Consider the following 19,217-nt stretch of genomic DNA (forward strand, 5'->3'; position numbering starts at 1 on the left):
AATAAGGCAATATTAATAAAGAACCAGAGTCACTACTATGAAAAACAGCCACTTCCAAATAAGTTAGTGTTTTCAGATTGACACCATAATGCTCTCAGAACATCAAAATGGTCAAAAGTATTGTTATTCCCAATATATAGAAGTGCAACAGTTTGAGGGTGGAGGAGCAGCATATGATGGGCAGCGAAAGGAAGGGGCAGACTTCTGCATAAAATTCAGATTCACTTAGGTTGAGTTACATATGAGTTGCAGTTTCAGAAAGTGGATTCTCTAATTCCATTGTCTTCAATATTTATCAAGAGGTAAATGACACTTTTTTAAAAATATATATATTTTTATCCATTATCACATTTTCTTCAGAATGTACACCCCACCAACAAACAGTAAACGGTAACGAATACAATGTCAATCCCCTTTTAACAAGAACGATCCCATCCTCCCACCACCCCCCAAACAACGGCCCACCTGACAATATAAGCATCAAATAAAACAAAACCTCCCGAGGAGGAAAAAAAAGGAAAAAAGGAGTCGGGAATTGCCTATGGTCACCATTGACTTGTATAGTCCATCCCGCCAACCCCCCTCCCTAATATTCAACACCATCCACTCCCCTTAAGAGTACCATGAATGACACCCATGACACCCCCCCAGACTCCTCCCCCTCCAATTCCTCGTGTAAACTCCTCCCCCAACCTCGATTCCTTCTCCCAATTTTTCACCCCAGGCTAGACTCACCGAAACCTGTTCTATCAGGCACCGATAGCTGCAGCCCTTCCCCCACCTCACTTCCGTACACTGGCTACATCGGTACACGACCCGCTCTCAGTCCCATTTCACAATTCTGCCACAGTCCTTCTGCCGTCGCAAACTCCTCCGCTGCCTCGCCGCCCCGAAATAAAAGTCCTTGTATTTGTAGGTTACCCTCAACTTAGCTGAGTATACTATGCCGCACTGCACCTTGCTGATGTACAGTGCCTTCTTCATCCGGCTGAAGGCAGCCCGCCTCCTTGCCAGCTCCACCATAAAGTCTTGGCATATGCATATGCCAACTCCAGCCCACTGCACCACCCGCTTCTGCTTTGCCCAGCACAGGACCTTCTCCTTCACGCTATACCTACGGAAACGCACAGTTACTACTCTTGGCGGCTCACTGGCCTTTGGTATAGGCCTCCACGACCGATGAGCCTGATCCAGTTCATAGCGAGAGAGATCGTCCCCCTCCCCCAATAGCTCCGCCAACATCGTGGCAAAATACTCAGTAGGCCTCGGGCCTTCCACCCCTTCTGGCAGACCAACGACCCTCAGATTCTGTCGCCTGGATCTGTTTTCCAGGTCTTCCATTTTGGCTCCCAGACCCTTGTTGGTCTCTATCACCTTCTGCAACTCCTTCCCCATCGAGGTGAGTTGATCACTGTGCTGCGATAATGCCTCTTCCACTTCCTTCAGTGTCTCACATTGCTTTCACACCTCCACTGATGCGCTTGATGCCGCCACCCTCACGGGGGCAATTGCCTCCTCTACCAGCACTTTCAATACCGTCCTCATCTCCTCCTTCATCGGTTCCATGTGCTTTGTGAACTGTTTTTCAAGTTCCACAGCCATCGCCGTGGTCATTTCTTCTGCTGTGAGCAATGTGGCCTCCCCTGGTGCCCCAGCCTCTGCTTTCCTTACAGTTCCTGCGCTGACTTTTCCACACCGGCGGACTTTCATTAACCCCCTTTTTCACGGACGTTTTTTCCCCAAACTTGGACATTTCTCCTCCTTGTGCCTTCTTACAGCTTTTTCAGCCTTCGTTAACGCCCTAGGACCAGGCGTTAAAACCTGAAATTTCTCTTCCCGAGCGGGAGCCCTCCATTGTGCGGTTGCTTCCCGCCCGCCGTCACCGGAAGTCGAGGTAAATGGCACTTTAACAGTAAAGCTAAGTTTTGACCTGCTATCACTGCTTCATACTGTAAAGATATCAATTCGTTGATGTGTTTCTGGAAAACATCTAATAATTAATTTTTGTACTTGACTGGAAAATTTAAGCTCTAACATTCAAATTGCTTTGCGGTATGCCACAATCTTGCCTGATGTGGCAGGACAACAATGTAAACTTTTGAATTTGAGCAGAATGCATGTCTCAGCTACAGAAACCCTACAGTTAAAAAAGAGATTCTGAACAATCTGCCAATGTATTTTGCCCTAAAAGGCATCTCCCATGTGCTCTTTGAACTCTAGATCAAAATGACATCTGAAGCCAACTTGTATTTGCTAATCATAGGTACAAATTTTTTTTTCATTGCCTGCCTGTTAATTTATCCAAACTCCCCTGCTTCCTTGCTCCATGTGTGTTTTCTGGCTCACACCCCTGGGTTTCATGGTGCGATCCCTGCATAAACCCATCTTTTACCCTGATTATCTGATACACAGACCCTCGGAGATTCCCACTCAGTTGTACAGCATATCTCTTCATACATTTGTAGCAGGAACATTCACAATTGCTATTTCAGAGTGCTGACTCAAAGTATGACATATGTAGACGGCAATTGGGAGTTTAGGGGCAGAGCAATCCCTGGAACCTCACGTCCAGTCCCGCCGATGCAAATCTATGGTTGTCACATATTGGAGCCCACAGCGACATGCCATCCAGTCCGAGGTGTTGCCTACACTGGTTCCAAACCCTCAACGCTGATACTACCACTTGGCTCACGAAGTACCGCACTGTTGAGAACGGCAGGGGTGCCAACAACAGTGCCCCGAAACTGGTCCCCTAATAGGCTGCCACCCCCACCCACCCACAGACCAACCTCTCCTCCACTGCCCATTTCCTAACCATTGCGATGTTTGCTACCCAGTAATTACTATCACCCCCAAGAGCAACCCCCCCCCCCCCCCCAAACGACATTGATCCCTTTCCAGAAACACCTGGGGGGGGGGGGGAGATGATGGACTGTGTGGCGTTGATGCACTGGGTCTAGATGGGTTTCCAGCCAAGTTTTATAAGAAGTTTGGATTGGAGCTCGTGCCTCTGCTTATTAGGATGTATAATGAGCCATTATACACCCTAATGAGCAGAGGCACCAGCTTTACTCTTGGGAACTCCAGCCTGTCCAAGAACTGCCTTATGCCCACCTTCCGGGTCAGAGGCACCGATTCATAGAGCTTTTGATAGAAGGCCACAAAGACCCCATTCACCCCCTCTGGCTCCGACACCACCGTGCCTCTCTCATCCCTCACCCTTCCAATCTCTCTCGCCACCGCCTACTTCCTCAACTGATGCACCAACATCCTGCTCACTTTTTCCCCATACTCATAAAATGCCCATCTGTCCCCTCCGCAGCCTTTCCCGTGGACTCGAGCCCATCTCCTTTAACAACGCTTCCTCCAGCACCACCGAATATCTCCAGTGCACTTTCAGGATGTTCTCAACTAACTTCAGCCTCTCCTCCCATTCCAATCCCTCTCTTTGTGCCCAATTTGAAATGAATTCCCCTCTTACCACCATCTTCAATGCCTCCAACAGTGAGGAGGCCGTGGCATCCCCTGTATTATTCAGTTCCAAATAATTTAGAATGGCCACCCTCACCCTCTCACAGAAACCCTTGTCCTCCAGAAATCCCACATCTGGTCTCCACTGTGTCCACTGAGCCCCCCCCTGCACCACCCTCAGGTTCACCAAGTGATCAGAAACAATGATTGCCGAATATTCCGAACCAACCATCCCCCGCCAACAGCACCATATCCAGTACAAAGCCATCTATCCAGGAGTATACCCAGTGCACATATTAAATGTACGAAAACCCCTTCGCCCTTGGCCTCCCAAACGCCACCAGTCCATCCTTCTCATATGTTCCATAACCCTATCAACTCTTTTGCTGTAGCCGAAACCTTCCGAGACCTAGGGCGTGATTGGTCTAACCTAGGATCAAGAACTGTGTTTAAATTTTCCCCCATAATCAGCCGATGCATATACAGGTCATGAATCTTCCCGAAAACCCTCCTCAAAACATCCACGTCATCCCAGTTTGGGGTATGTGTTATCTGTGATGATCTAACATCGACTGCAACTGGATGCAGTAAAACGAGAAGCGGGCTTCCGACACAGGAGATGGTCCAACACTGTTTTATTGAAGCTGTTGATTGCTGTACATAATCTGCTGTGGGTTGACACTCTATTAACCTAACTGATAACCTCCTACTGGCTTGACCATGTTCATTGGCCTGTGCACTGCGACTATCTCCCTAGCCGTGTCCTGTGAGAGAGGGAGAGCCTTAATGCCCTGTGGACTTTATAGTGGTGGTGTCCTGTCTGGTGATTGGTTGTTCTGTGTCGTGTGTGTTCATTGGTTATCCTGTGTGTCAATCACTGCCTGTCTGTATCTCATGATATACATGAATGGATATTATGACATCTCCCCCTTTTAAAATAAATTTTGGAACGTGGCTGTATATGCATGCATAACTATGTACAAGTGGGGAATGGATGAACATATGTACATGGGAAGGTGTCTATTGTGCAGACACAGCAAACTGAACACAATTTACAAGATTTAAGTCTATGGATTCAGTCGTTGTGGTGGGCGACGCATTCTCGTCAATCGCCGCAGAGGTGGGGGGGGGGACGCTGGCACCTGGACAGGCGGGATGGCTGCCATCTCAGTGGCCTTGTGGACAGGTGGGATCGCTGCCAGATCAGTGGCCTCGTGGTGCAAGATGTCCGGAGGAGGCATGATGACATGCGGAGAAGTGCGGTCGGGTGATGGGCAGGGAACTTTATGCAGCGCCCTCCTGTTGTGCCGTAAAATGGAGCCATCAGCCATTTGGACAATGAACGTCCTGGGAGCAGCCTGTCTGACGACAACAGCTGGGGCGTACCAACCTCCCTCAGGCAGCTGAACGCGAACAACATCGTCTGGAGCCAGCGCAGGCAGATCCGTGGCATGAGCATCATACGTGATCTTTTGCTGGTCCCTGGATCGCTGCACCTTCTGCAGCACCGTGAGGTGGTCAAGGTCTGGAACATGGATGGCTGGAACAGTTGTCCTCCGGTTGCGGTTCATGAGCAACTGCGCCGGAGACAAACCAGCCAACAGAGGGGTTGCCCTGCATGCCAATAGCGCCAGGTTTAAATCCTAGGCCGAGTCTGCAGCCTTGCACAGCAACCGCTTGACAATGTGGACCCCTTTCTCGGCCTTCCCGTTTGATTGCGGGTAATGGGGACTGGATGTGATGTGACTAAAGTGGTAGGATCGTGCAAAGTCGGGCCACTCTTGGCTGTAAAAACATGGACCGTTGTCACTCATTACCTTGAGTCGTATCCCATGCCTGACAAATGTCTCTTTGCAGGCTTTGATGATGGACTTGGACGTGAGGTCCGACAGTTTCACCACCTCCGGGTAGCTGGCGAAGTAGTCGACCAGGAGCACGTAATCCCGCCCATTGGCGCGGAAAAGGTCTAGTCCCACCTTGGACCACGGAGAGGTCACAATCTTGTGCTGTTGCAGCGTTTCCTTGGGCTGAGCTGGGTGAAACTTCTGGCATGTTGTGCAGTTGAGGACTGTGTTGGCAATGTCCTGGCTGATGCCAGGCCAGTAAACTGCCTGCCGAGCTCTGCGTCGACATTTCTCGAACCCCAGGTGACCCTCGTGGACCTGTCTGAGCACCATGTTTTGCATGCTTTGGGGAATGACGATTCTATCTAGTTTAAGAAGGATCCCCTCAACAACCGTCAGCTCGTCCTTCATATTGAACAACTGGGGGCACTGCCCCTTTTGCCAGCCATGGGCGAGGTGCTTCATCACGTGCTGCAGTAGGGGATCTTTGGCAGTTTCTTCGCGTATTTGTATAACTCATTCATCAGTGGCTGGGAGGTTGCTGGCACACAGCTGCACCTGTGCTTCAATGTGGCGAATGAAGTCGCCCTGTTCACACGGCGTGGTGACGGATCGGGATAGGGCATCCGCAACAATCAGCTCCTTATCCGGTGTGTAGACGAGTTTGAAGTCATATCGACGGAGACAAAGACGAATTCGCTGCAGCCGAGGTGTCATGTCATTTAAATCCTTTTGGATTATGTGGACTAAAAGCCTCTGGTCTGTATCCACCATGAACTTTGGTAGCCCGTATACGTAGTCATGAAACTTGACTATTCCTGTCAGGAGACCCAAGCACTCCTTTTCGATCTGGGCACACCGTTCGGTCGGAGTCATGGCCCTGGAGGCATACGCCACTGGAGCACAGGACGAGGAGTCGTCTCGCTGGAGGAGCACCGCCCCAATGTCGTATTGGCTTGCGTCTGTGGATATCTTTGGTTGGGTCAAAGAATGCCAGTACTGGGGCTGTGGTGAGCTTCACCTTCAGCTCAAGCCACTCCGCTTGATGTGCGGGAAGCCACTGAAACACTGTCGACGTTTCTACGAGATGCCGGAGGGCTGTGGTGTGAGATGCTGTGTTGGGAATGAATTTCCCGAGAAAATTCACCATCCCGAGGAAACGGAGGACCGCCTTTTTGTCCTCTGGGGTCTTCATAGCATTGATTACCAGCACCTTGTCAGCGTCAGGTTGCACACCCTGCTGTGAAATGTGGTCACCCAGAAACTTGATACCGGACCTACCAAATGAGCATTTGGCCCTGTTGAGCTGGAAGCTGTTTTCATGTGTCCCCTGGAAAACTTGTTTGAGGCGAGCGATGTGATCCTCTGACGTCGTGGACCAGATGATCACGTCGTCCACATAGACTCGCACCCCCTCGATGCCCTCCATCATTTGCTCCATTATGCGATGAAATGCTTCGGAAGCTGATATGGTACCAAAAGGCATGCGGTTGTAGCAATACCTGCCGAACGGAGTGTTAAACGTGCACAGCTTCCGACTGGACTCGTCCAGCTGTATCTGCCAGAACCCACGGGAGGCGTCCATCTTGGTAAAGAATTTGGCATGAGCCATCTCACAGGTTAACTCTTCACGCTTTGGGATCGGGTAGTGCTCGCGCATGATGTTGCGATTCAGGTCTTTGGGATCAATGCAAATACGGAGTTCACCAGAGGGCTTCTTGACGCAGACCATGGAGCTGACCCAGTCTGTTCGTTCTGTGACCGTTGAGATGATACCCTGGTCTTGGATCCTTGAGAGGGGCCGGCACCCGGTGCGGTGCATGGATGACTGGGATGGGTTTGAGCAATATCTTGTAACGATATGGGAGCGTGCCCATTCCATTAAACACATATGGTATTGCGTGAGAATGTCATCTGTCTCAGCGTGGAGGTTTACATTGGGCGAGGCAGTCGCCGGTGTCGAGGACATGGAATGGACGCGCTGGACCAGATTTAGGAGTTTGCATGCGCGAGTACCGAGCAGGGCTGCCTTGTCAGGCCTGACGATCTCGAAGCGTAACGTCACTTTGATTGCCTTGTGAGATACACCTAGCTGACACGATCCACTGGCAGCTATGGCATTGCCATTGTAGTCAAGGAGCTGGCAGGCTGGTCTCCGATGCTGTCGAGGTCCAACTGTGATATGAGGTTTGCAGATGCGCCATTGTCCAATTTAAATCAGATGCGAGACTGGTTAACTGTGACGACAGCACACCACTCGTCGTCAGGATCCACAGTGAGGATTGAAAGGCGGTTTGCAGGCACGGTGGAGGCCTGCTCGCGCGTGGTGATTATGCCCACCCGATATGGAGACTCGAGGCAGTCAGCATCGGGGTCCGTTGGATGTCGGGATCTGAATCCTGCATGCCTTGTACGCAGCGGACACGTCTGCGCTGCAGCTGGGATCGCTGGCTGTTGGTCGGTGGAGCGGACCTGCATAAGGCCGCGCAATGCCCGGGCTTTCCACACTGTAGACATCGCCTTCCTTTGGCTGGACATTGCTGCTTTAAATGGGCGGAGCCACAATTTGGACATGTCATGACGCTGACGTCAGTGTGTTCCGTGCGCCATCGTGCATGCGCAGTGCGGTCGGCTGACTTTCGCACATGCGCATCGGGGTCTTCGGCCTCGTCGTCCGCGCCTTGCATTTTTGCAATGGCCTGCACCCTTTCTGCCTCGTGGGAGACTGGTTTTGCATTTTCTGCCACCCTGATGCGGGAGTAACGATTCCTGGCATGCTCATGGCCCACGCACGCTTCGATGGCGACGGAGAGGGTCAACTGTTTGATTTTGAGGAGCTGCTCCCGCAGGGAGTCGGACTGGAACCCGAAAACGATCTGATCCCGGATCATGGAATCAGCTATCGAGTCATAATTACATGACTGCGCTAGGATGCGGAGATGGGTCAAGAAGGACTGAAAAGGTTCATCGTTACCCTGAAGCCTCTGTTGGAAGATGTACCGTTCAAAGCTCTCATTCACCTCAATGTCGCAGTGGTTGTCGAATTTCAGCAGAACCGTCTTGAACTTCATCTTGTCTTTGCCATCGGCAAACGTGAGCGAGTTACAGATGTGGATGGCATGGTCCCCCGCAGTCGACAGGAACAGCGCGATCTTTCGGGCATCCGATGCTGCCTCAATGTTGGAGGCCTCGATATACAGGAGGAACTTCTGTTTGAAGACTTTCCAGTTGGCGCCGAGTTCCCGGAGTTGCGGAGGAGGTTGGATCTTTTCCTTGCCGCTGGATGGCTGTGTGCTGGTCGTTGCAGATTCACTCTAGTTAGGTTCGTTAGAGTTAATAGCTCTCTGGTACCATGATGTGTTATCCGTGTTGGTCTAACGTCAACTGCAACTGGATGCAGTAAAACAAGAAACAGGTTTCCGATACAGGAGATGGTCCAACACTGTTTTATTGAACCTGCTGATTGCTGTACATGATCTGATGTGGGTTGACCACACTGATAACCTCCTACTGGCTTGACCAGACTAGCTCTCCCTTCCTGTTGCGAAACCTCTACAACAGATGGTCTAGCTGAGATTGGAATGTCACCATTCAGGGAACTGAACACATACCATATCCCACTGTATGAGTACACAGACTCAAACTATCACAGACTTACCTATCAACATTTGGCCTGTGCACTGTGACTATCGCCCTAGCTGTGTCCTGAGAGAGAGAGCCTTAATGTCCTTTGGGCTTTAATAGTGGTGGTGTCCTGTCTGGTGGTTGGTTGTTCTGTGCCGTGTGTGTTCATTGGTTATCCTGTGTGTCAATCACTGCCTGTCTGCATCTCATAATATACATGAGTGGATATTATGACAGGGCATAAACATTCACAAGCACCTCGAGAGACCCGCCCAACTTCCCGCTAACCACCATGTATCTGTCGTCGTCGTCGTCCCCCCCCCCCCCCCCCCCCCCGATGAAGCTGCTGCCTCTTACTTGTTACACTTTCATGTTGTAAGCCACAAACTGGCCCCACCCAGAGGAGTATTGCAATCCTTCAGTGCTTATGCACCATTTGCCAACAAAACACCCCCTCAAATCAGGTGGGGAAGGACCAGAAAATTCCACCTCAAGCAGTCACCACCAAATGTGCGACCGGTCACTCCATGGCCACCACCGGAAGTCGGCTGTAATAGTTCTAATGGTTGGAAACCCTGAATATTCAACCTGCAGTGTTCTTGCAGTGCATTTAATATTTGCTTTATATCCACTTCGATAATTTTCAGAAGTAACTTTCTTCACCCATTATGTGATGGTCATGAATTCTATTCCCTTAAGCACGTTAGTTTGCAACAAATACATTTCGTAACTGTAGCCTGACTAATTGTGTTAGGACCTCAGTTCATATGTGTATAGGTCATGTGATGGACTCAAATATACATGCTGGCTGGTGGATAAAAAAATCTAATCATTTTATTGCTTGTTGTAATCCAGAACTGATATTTAAATGCAAGAGTAAAGGAGTAATGCTCATTGTGGTGCTTTTTATATATATATATATATATATTCATAGTTACAATGGATGTTTCCACTAAACCAATTCCTGCTACAGAATGCACTATTTCCTTATTGAGATATCCCTGTGTGTTAGTATTGAATTGACCACATCTTTTTTTCTTCTTCCTTCCTGTTGTGAAACCTCTACAACAGATGGTCTAGCTGAGATTGGAATGTCACCATTCAGGGAACTGAATACGTACCATATCCCACTGTATGAGTACACAGACTCACTGGCATCAGTACATTATTTTTTGTTATTACCACAGACTTACCTATCAACATTTTCTAATGGACGCAAGTCTAGAGTGTCAGGACACCCTGGGCTAGTGCGTGGTCAATTCTAACCCCACTTGACCCGAGGTTTTAACCCAAATGAAACTAAAGTTACTTAAATATCCAAAGACTTTGGTTTGATCCCGAGTACAGCCACCAGATTTGTAAATTTTAACAAAAATTACCTTTTATTATTTAACAGTAATTGCCCTTTCCAACTAGTCCCACTTTATATATGTTTTTACACAGACCATATTGAGGGAAATGGTGGTGGAGAGGGAAGAAAATAATAAATAAACAATAGAGATCTTTCACTTCAGGTGGATACTTTCCAGTTAGTTTCTTTCTCCAGTTTCGGCCATCAGTTGGATGTTATCTTTTCCTTCAGCTTGTAATGGTCACTGTAGAGGCAAGCAGGCAGCCAGCATCCAAGAAGAAGATGAAACCACAACTTCTTACTCCAAGGTTTTGTGTCTTCTGTAGTGTTTTCTCTGGAAAAACCCCACCTGGTTGCCAGACAGAACAGTGCCCCGGGACAACCCATTGGCCGCCAGCCAACCAGTCGCACCGAATCTTGCCGATCTGCTGGGAGGCCGAAAGTCTGGGATTTCCTTTCCCAAATACAAAACTTAAGCAAATAGTATTCCAGTTGTCCAGCTATTTGAAACTTTGAATTCTATACTTCCTCCGCTTGCTTGACTTAAGTGTATCTCAATTAACCGTCCCTGGACAAAAAAAAACAATAAAGATTAAAAAAAGAAATAGGAACAAAGAGAAAAAATACCTATTGGTTGGCTTTATGGGAAGTACATTGTGCCAAATCATTTCTTAAAAAAAATAAATAAATTTAGAGTATCCAATTCATTTTTTCCAATTAGGGGACAATTTAGCGTGGTCAATCCACCCAGCCTGCACATCTTTGGGTTGTGGGGGCGAAACCCATGCAAACACTGGGAGAATTTGCAAACTCCACATGGACAGCGACCCAGAGCTGGGATCGAACCTGGGACCTCAGCACCATGAGGCAGCAGTGCTACTCACTGAGCCACCGTGCTGCCCACCCATTGTGCCAAACATGACGATACCTGTAATAAGTAAGGGTGATGATTTCTCAGTTTGAGTTAACTGTATGCTCAGTGACCCAGAATATGCTTGATTTACATGTTAATATTTGTTGCTAATTTATTTGATAGTTATTTGCCTTTTGAGTAGTATATTTATGCTTCAATGACTCTTTGTTAAATTTCCAAATAATTATATTGCAGTTTTGCTGCGTTCTTCACAAGACCAGTGGCTTTAGTGAGGTCACAGGTGAATAATTTGGATGCTAAAAGGATCATTTCCCTTCGACGAAAGACTAGAACTAGAGGATACAGTTTAAAAATAAGGGTTCTCCCATCTAAGACGGAGATAAGAAACTTTATTTGAGGCTTATGACATTATTACACGTCTGTCAAAAATCTATGGTTATTGGGGTTAGGTGGAACTTTGATTGGGTTGGGGGGGGGGGGGGATGATGCTGGTACCAGGAGAAAGAATTCACTTCATAAATGTTTCAGTAAAATATGCAGATGTAATTGTTGAATCCATGATCATGAATAGCACAATATTATTCCAGTTTCTAAAATTCTAAATCAATAGAAGAGGCTGAATACATAATTAGGATTTTGCTGAAGCCATTAGAAGGAATTTTTCTTCAGTAGTAGCTTTTTGTTGTGCTTTGAATTCCATTTGGCACATTTTGTTGCCAAAGAATTATTGACCAAAGAATTATTCCACTACTGTGGTTAAACAGTTGGTTAAAATGTTGATGCATGAAATGGGTTCAAAGTAGAACATTGTTGAAAAGAAAAGCAAATTCCTGCGCATTCTGGAAATCTGAAATAAATTCCAAAAAAAATTATTTTTTCCCAATAAAGGGCCAATTTAACATGGCTAATCCACCTACCTGGCACATCTTTTTGCGTTGTGGGGGTGAGACCACCGCAGACACGGCGAGAATGCAAACACCAGAAGGACAGTGACCTCAGGCTGGATTTGAACCGGGGTCCTCAGCAATGTGACGGAAATCTGAAATAAACAGAAAGTGCTAGAAAAACACAGATCAGGCAGAGTCTGTATGACTCCCACCGAGCATAGAACATTGCATTTGTAAGCTGGTGATAACTGATACTCTGGTGCTATACTCACTGTTTACAAGTGAATTTATTTTTAAATTTAAAGTGCGCAATTCTTTTTTTCAAATTAAGGGGCAATTTAGCATGGCCAATTAACCTATCTGCACATCTTTAGGCCGTGGGCGTGATACACGCGCAGTCACGGTGCAAATGTGTAAACTCTACACGGACAGTAACCCGGATCCTCAGTGCCATCAAGCAGCAGTGCTAGCCACCGTACCGCTCTATTTACAAGTGAATTTTTATTGAATAATGCTGGTTCATCAGTGTACATTCAGTTAATATTCAGATGATGGTTTTGGGGGTTGGATTGGTGATAAAGCTAATGCAGAATTGGTGTAAGTTACAAACAGTAAAAATGGATTAAAGGCACATTCGGGGACTACCTTAATGTGAGTTGTTGCTCTGAGAAGAAAATTTGGGAATGGTGGGGAAAAAAGACTCTTTGTCAATGTTGCTCTATTTTCTATTACTCATTTATTTTTTTATCGGCTGATAATTCCTGTAACTCTCCTTCTTGCTTTCATCCTTTGTACTCTGGCGTTTGCTCTGGTTTCTTTGTCTCATCTTTTGGTTGCTATTATGTCCATCAAACCCTCTCCTCTCCCCAGTCCCCCATCTATTTAAATCCTATGTTAAATGGTGATTAACATTGGAAGGAGAAGGAAGTGAACAGTTTGGATTAGTACCTAATGATGGAACTTGAGGCTGGATAAACATAATTATTGTTGTAATTCTTCAAATTCTTTCACATTATTGACTCTAACTTTTTGAAGTCAGCAAGCAGCATGAAGGGGCAGTTTTGCTCTGTAACAAATTCAAAAATGCATTCTACTTGCATACACTTTTTTTATATAAACAATGCAAAGTTAAACGATACCCTTATGTTTCTTAAATCTGGAAAAATAAGTACAATGCGATGAAGTTTCCAGTATTGTGTTTGGATTTCTAGATGAATAGGTCTCATGATGATACTCCTTGATTAATTTGGTGAGTAGTTAGTTTTATTAAAAAGCTGGCAGGAGTATATTGAACAAGGTGTTTTTAAATGACAAATTACTGGTCAACTTTCTAGAACCTTGAATTTCAATTCGACAGAGTAGAAGTATCATTTTTGAAATGGCAAAGTGTTCTCTTTGGTGTACAGCATAGAAACAGAAAATAGGAGCAGGCATAGGCCATTTGGCCCATCAAGCCTGCTTTGCCATTTAATGTAATCATGGCTGATCCTTAGTTGAGAGAAGTGTTCTGTGGGAAAGTATTCATTTTAGCATGTTAAAACAAAATTATTTTGGATATTGTCTAAATAACCATAAAATTCATGTATATGACTCAGCCCTAAGAAATATTGTTTAACAACCCTTTCTCCATCTTTACCCTTCTCAACAGCACTCGGTCTTCCATCCGTACCATTCCTGTTGTCTGACCTCCTCTTTACTCCCACATTCCTGAGGGACCTGACCTTTGTGGTACTTGGTGCAGAACTATCCAAGCTATTCATTATGCTTTACTCAATCAAAGTTCCCAGAATTTCAACTAACTCCTAAATCTCTTTCCTCTGCCCTCTGCACCGTGATATCAAGTGGCAGTGGTTCAAAGTTGTGTAGTGTAAGTATCTGCCACATATAAGGTAAATGTGGGACTGAGTACAGTCCTACCCACTCAATGATGTAAGATAACACAGCCCACATCTAGGGATACAGTCAAGTGTGTAAGCAAGCATGGAAACCGCTTCTTGTAGTTAATCAGTACAGACAGTGAACCCACTTAAGACTACAAAGGCTTAATTAGCGCTTACTGAATGATAACCAGCAGCCTACAGCAAAGCAGCAGTGAAAGGAACAGCCCAAAATCTTGCAAGAAATGCAAAGGAGAAAAACTAAGCCCCGCTAGACTAAAGAAAAAATTGAAGAATTCTGACCTGAAGAAAAGCTTTGAAGCAGATACGCACAGAGGAAAATCACACAGAGGAAAGAAAGGCTTTGAAGCTGAAGGTAGAAATTCCTGACTGTAGCAGAAGACTCCAGAGGATCTCTTGGAAGTCCAGCTTCAATTCTCAGAATGCAGAGTCAGCAAACCCAACAGGGTGAGCTAAAAAATTAAATTCCAGGATAAATCAAGTCTTGAGAAATTTTAAATAGTGCAGCGGTCAGAAAATGCCATTTAAAAACTCAGGTGGAAAAACAAGAGCCCCGAGGTTTTTTTTTGGGGGGGGCAAAGAAGAGGAGAGAGAATCTATTTAATTTGGAAGAATTGCAACTAAAGAATCGTCTTTAAAGGCCAGCAGAGGTTAGGATTTAATGTTTTCACCACCCTAAAGCATAACATTGAAATGGAGATGTCTGCAGTTAGTCAGTCCAAGCGGCCATTATTTAAAGTTTTTTCAAGGCTTGGTGCAAGAGCTATTGCAGTGGGAGCCCACCAAAGTTGGCAAGCATGGTTACATTCTTTGTCTTCAAATGAATGGAGGTGCCACTTTGCATTTTAGGAACTTTAAAGCTGAGCTTACATTTTAAATCCACTCGTCCACAATAATTTGAAGCCAGATCAATCATGTAACGGGGGCTTCGGAGAGAAAACAAATCATTGGATGTAAAGAAACAAAAACTGTGAAGAAGTCTTACAGACTTGAAACGTTAACTCTGTTTCTCTCTCCACAGATGCTGCTACACCTGCTTGGAATTTTCCAGCATTTTCTGTTTTTATTCCTTAGATACATGATTGCTAAAAGACCGAACCTAAACAATGTTTTACTTCTAAATTAGCACCCAATTTTCCTCCCCAATTAAGGACAATTTAGCGTGGCCAATCCGCCTACCCTGCATGTCTTGTTGGGTTGTGGGGGTGAGACCCACGCAGACACGGGGAGAATGTGCAAACACCACACAGATAGTGTGGAGGGCCGGGATCAAATCCAGGTGCTCAGCGCCACCATGCTGCCTTGAAACGAAACAAGTTAATGGACTGCTTCATTCATTCGGCCTTGTAAGGGGAAACGTTATTGCAAACAAAAAAACAACAATTCATCTGCTAAATTGAAGTATTGAAACCAATCTGTTTATGTTAATATAAGTAACAAATCGTTGAAAGGGCTAAATTTAATAAGCGTGTCCACAGCCAGGAGAACCTGTCGACTCGATTATTAACGATCTGTACAGGATGGCTGAAGGCTATGATTACTAGCTAAAATCTGAACTTGGGGATAAAATAGTAGTTGCAGATGACACATCAGACATGCTGCAAATGAAGGAAGATATAACCCTCGAAAGCTATCAAGATTGTTGGGCAATCTGAACTCCATATGCAGCGTAGGTCGATTTCAAGAGGGGCAAGCAAACCGTGACACAAAGGAAACCCAACAATCCAGTTGGTTAAGCAGCACAGAAACAGGGAGTCTCTAAACTAAGGGAAGCAATACCCTAACTGACCAGTTGCTCAACCATGCCAAAGCTGTGGAGTAAAGCACCCCCACAGGTGAGATCTATGGCTTGTAATTTCAGAGCAGTGCTTTTACAGCAAACTCTGAAAAACCAAAACGCATAAACAGAAGGCCGAAAGATGATTCATGATTCATCACCTGAACTCGCATCCATTCAAGAAGGTAGCTTACTACCACCTTCTCGAGGGCAATTGGGAATGGACAATAAAATGCTGGCCTAGTCAGCGGTGCCTATATCTCGTGAAATAGGAAATTGTTTTGAAAGGCTGAGACTGTGTACCAAGCGGAGACAAAACCATGCTTCTTGGATAAAATCAAAGATCCAGGATTTTTGTACTGAAATTCAGACAATTTAGTTAATGCCCATCTCTCAAACTTTAAATTGAACATAGGAGCCAGTGTTGTGGTCCTAACGGGCAAAGAACTATGGCTGAGACACCTCTGGCTTTGAACAACAGACGCACCATTCTATGGGCCTGGTGAAATTCGACTTCCAGTCATCGGCATGTTGGAAAACAAATCGTGAGCTGATGTACACCATCTGAAACCAGCCTTTTTTTTTTGCTAGAGATGCCTGTGCAGCTCTGAATCTCCTCATAACCGCAGAGGGTGTCAAGGGAACCAATATAGTAAATTATACAGAACTACAAATTCGCGAGAGTTCAAACAAGTAAGTATCCTGACGAGGACTTCAGCTCTGACCTGTCTCCTCTCTTTGCCGAGCAGGTTTGTTCATTTTCGTTACAGGTGCCAGAAAGCCCTTATTTGTCAGACCAGCGAACAATCACTCAAACAGTTACCACGCCACCTCCAGTGGATGATTGACATGAGAGCAACCAACAACCAGAAGAGCATCATCCTCCAGCTCCAACGACTCTATGTGGTGACACTGGAACATAGAGCAAACACTACAATACCCAACCAACATGACAGTGCCACAGACAATGTTGAAATCATACATTGCTGACAGCACACCACACAGCCTAACTCTCCAAGGTGAGCTTACTAAACCTCAACATAGGAAAGACCACCTTCTGTCACAGGGCATTTCCACACAATGCAGAGGAGGGGAAAAAACAACATGGAGATGAGCATGATGTTTGTCCACCCACAAGAAATGAGATGGCACAACAACCACCCATCACAATTGCAGAATTAACAAAGAGCAGTTCAATACCAAGAAATTAAAAAAGGAGAATGAAACGATACCCAGATGACAGAGAAAGCTCCAAATTGCAAGAGTTTACCTTCAACAACAGAATATACCATTCCTCCAACAGTAGTGCAAACAAGATATGGAATGGGTATGAGGCCTGCCTACTGACTGAACCCATGAACCTGAGATTTAAAGGGGGGGGAGATGGGGTAGAAATAACAATGTAAACACATGGGGCAAAGTAGAATAACTTGAAATACATTGGTTAAAGACTTGGGGGCGGTGTAATATAAGGGTCTGACACATGTAGGGTTAGCATAAGACTGAATGCAGTACTGCCCACATGATCCAGACCCAAGGGTCAGTCTGGTGTTGGACAGAGTTATGTGCGCAAACAAGCATGAAGACCGATCCTAGCTTGAACCCTTAGTTCTTGTAGTTAATAAATACATAGTTAAGATTATGAAGAATTCATTAAAGCCTTTCGAACAATAGCAACACCCTATAACAAGTTGGAATTTTATTCGCAATTTTTCCTTCCACTCCATGGCAATTCCTTCTCTCCCCACCAAACCACCTCGCCCCATCCTTCATCTACTCTTAACACAGAATCTATATTTGCAGCTTCTCTCCATTTCTAATTTCCCTTGATCCACCCAATTCCCCTCAAAGACTCCATGGCTGACAATGGCTCGCTCTCCTCTATCCCTGCCTCCACCTTTGTTGCACTGAGCTTTTACAAATCCCTTTGTCACTTCTAAACTCAATTACTTGAATGCTTTTGTTGCTGACCTTCCATTTTCTATTCTCCACCCTCAACTTGTTGAACTCTTGATGTACATATCACCCTTGTCTTCACTGACCAGCTTGGATCTCCTCCCCGGTGACTCAAATTTTACATTCTTGCCTTTCAATATCACTGCAGCCTCCCCTCACTCGATCTCTGGAATCTTATCCAGCCTTGTATTTCCAGCTTTTAAATTATTCGTTTTTTTTTTACTCTGGCCTCTCTTTACATTCTTGCCCTTTGTCTGAACATTGGCAAATGTTTTCAGCTGCTGTAGTCCTATTTTACAATTCCCAGAGAAAGTAATATAATAAAATCAATCTCTTGCTCAAGCTCTCGGACTTATTTCCTGGGAGTGCCTTGTAATCTTTTTTTATAATGTGGCGATCCTGGCTTTGGACTGGGGTGGGCACAGTCAGAAGTCTTACAACACCAGGTTACAGTCCAGCAGGTTTGTTTAGAATCACTAGCTTTCAGAACACAGTTCCTTCCTCAGGTGTTAAAGCATGTGTTAAAAGCAGTACATAATGTAATTTGTTTGTAACTTGTGTTGACATTGATGGTGAGGGGGTGCACTTTTGGAATTAGTTTTTTATTGATTAATCAGATTTTCATAGATAATTTAGACTTGCATAATCTCGTTACAGCTGGTGCATTCTTTGTATACTTTGGTTAGATAGTGAAGGTTGTAGTGTTGGCACGAGATGGCTGTGTTGCGAGATAGAGTGGCAGCTGGAGATGAAGGTGACACGCCATTCCCAGCAGGTGCTTTCAAATACTTTTACCACATGGGTTGCTGCAGGTAATGTTAACAAGTATTTGAGCTACATGTTCTTAAACATTCCAGTGACTTTTTTGCAGCACTAGCGTATTCAAATTCCTAGTCTTTGCCAAAGATGTTCTTAACTGTTACAAATCATCTCCAATATTGTCAAATAATGCTAATGCAATGTCAGATTTTTAAACATGATGGGAAAACGTCTTTGTTTTTCACAGTTTGTGTTCAGAAAATGTCTGTTAATGTACATGTAAAGTTTTACTATTAGGCTTGTGACCCTGGGTAGCACTTTCAGTTACTATTTCAATACAAGTGAAATGAATAAAACAAACTAATACAGAGACAAAAAGTTAGACTTTCGAGCAGGTTTCTCGGGATATTTTCTTTCAGATGTGAATATTTTTGTAATAGGCTATATAACTGCTTTTGTATGGTACTAATGATGGAATTTTTTGTGACTTCAGTATGTTGCCAGGTAGAGGCAGCATGAGATGAAGGTGACTCATCACCAGGAGGTGCTCTGTCAACCTTAACCACAGGTTATCAGAGTAAGCCTGCCTTCCTTGATATGTGCAGCATTCAATGGTGCTGCTGAGAGGGCAGCATGGTGGTGCAGTGGCAGCAGTGCTGCCTCACGGCGCTGAGGTCCCAGGTTTGATCCCGGCTCTGGGTCACTGTCTGTGTGGAGTTTGCACATTCTCCCCATGTTTGCGTGGGTTTTGCCCCCACAACCCAAAGATGGTATGG

The 19,217-nt window shown here is 45.5% G+C and overlaps 1 protein-coding gene across 4 annotated transcripts in view; it reads left to right on the forward strand.

Moving 5' to 3' along the window:
- The window catches only part of chd7 (chromodomain helicase DNA binding protein 7), a 322,761-nt gene that overhangs the window by 79,121 nt on the left and 224,423 nt on the right, over positions 1 to 19,217 (forward strand). The window lies entirely within an intron of this gene.

This window comes from Scyliorhinus canicula, chromosome 10 (assembly GCF_902713615.1).
Source record: "Scyliorhinus canicula chromosome 10, sScyCan1.1, whole genome shotgun sequence".
Taxonomy (NCBI): Eukaryota; Metazoa; Chordata; class Chondrichthyes; order Carcharhiniformes; family Scyliorhinidae; genus Scyliorhinus; species Scyliorhinus canicula.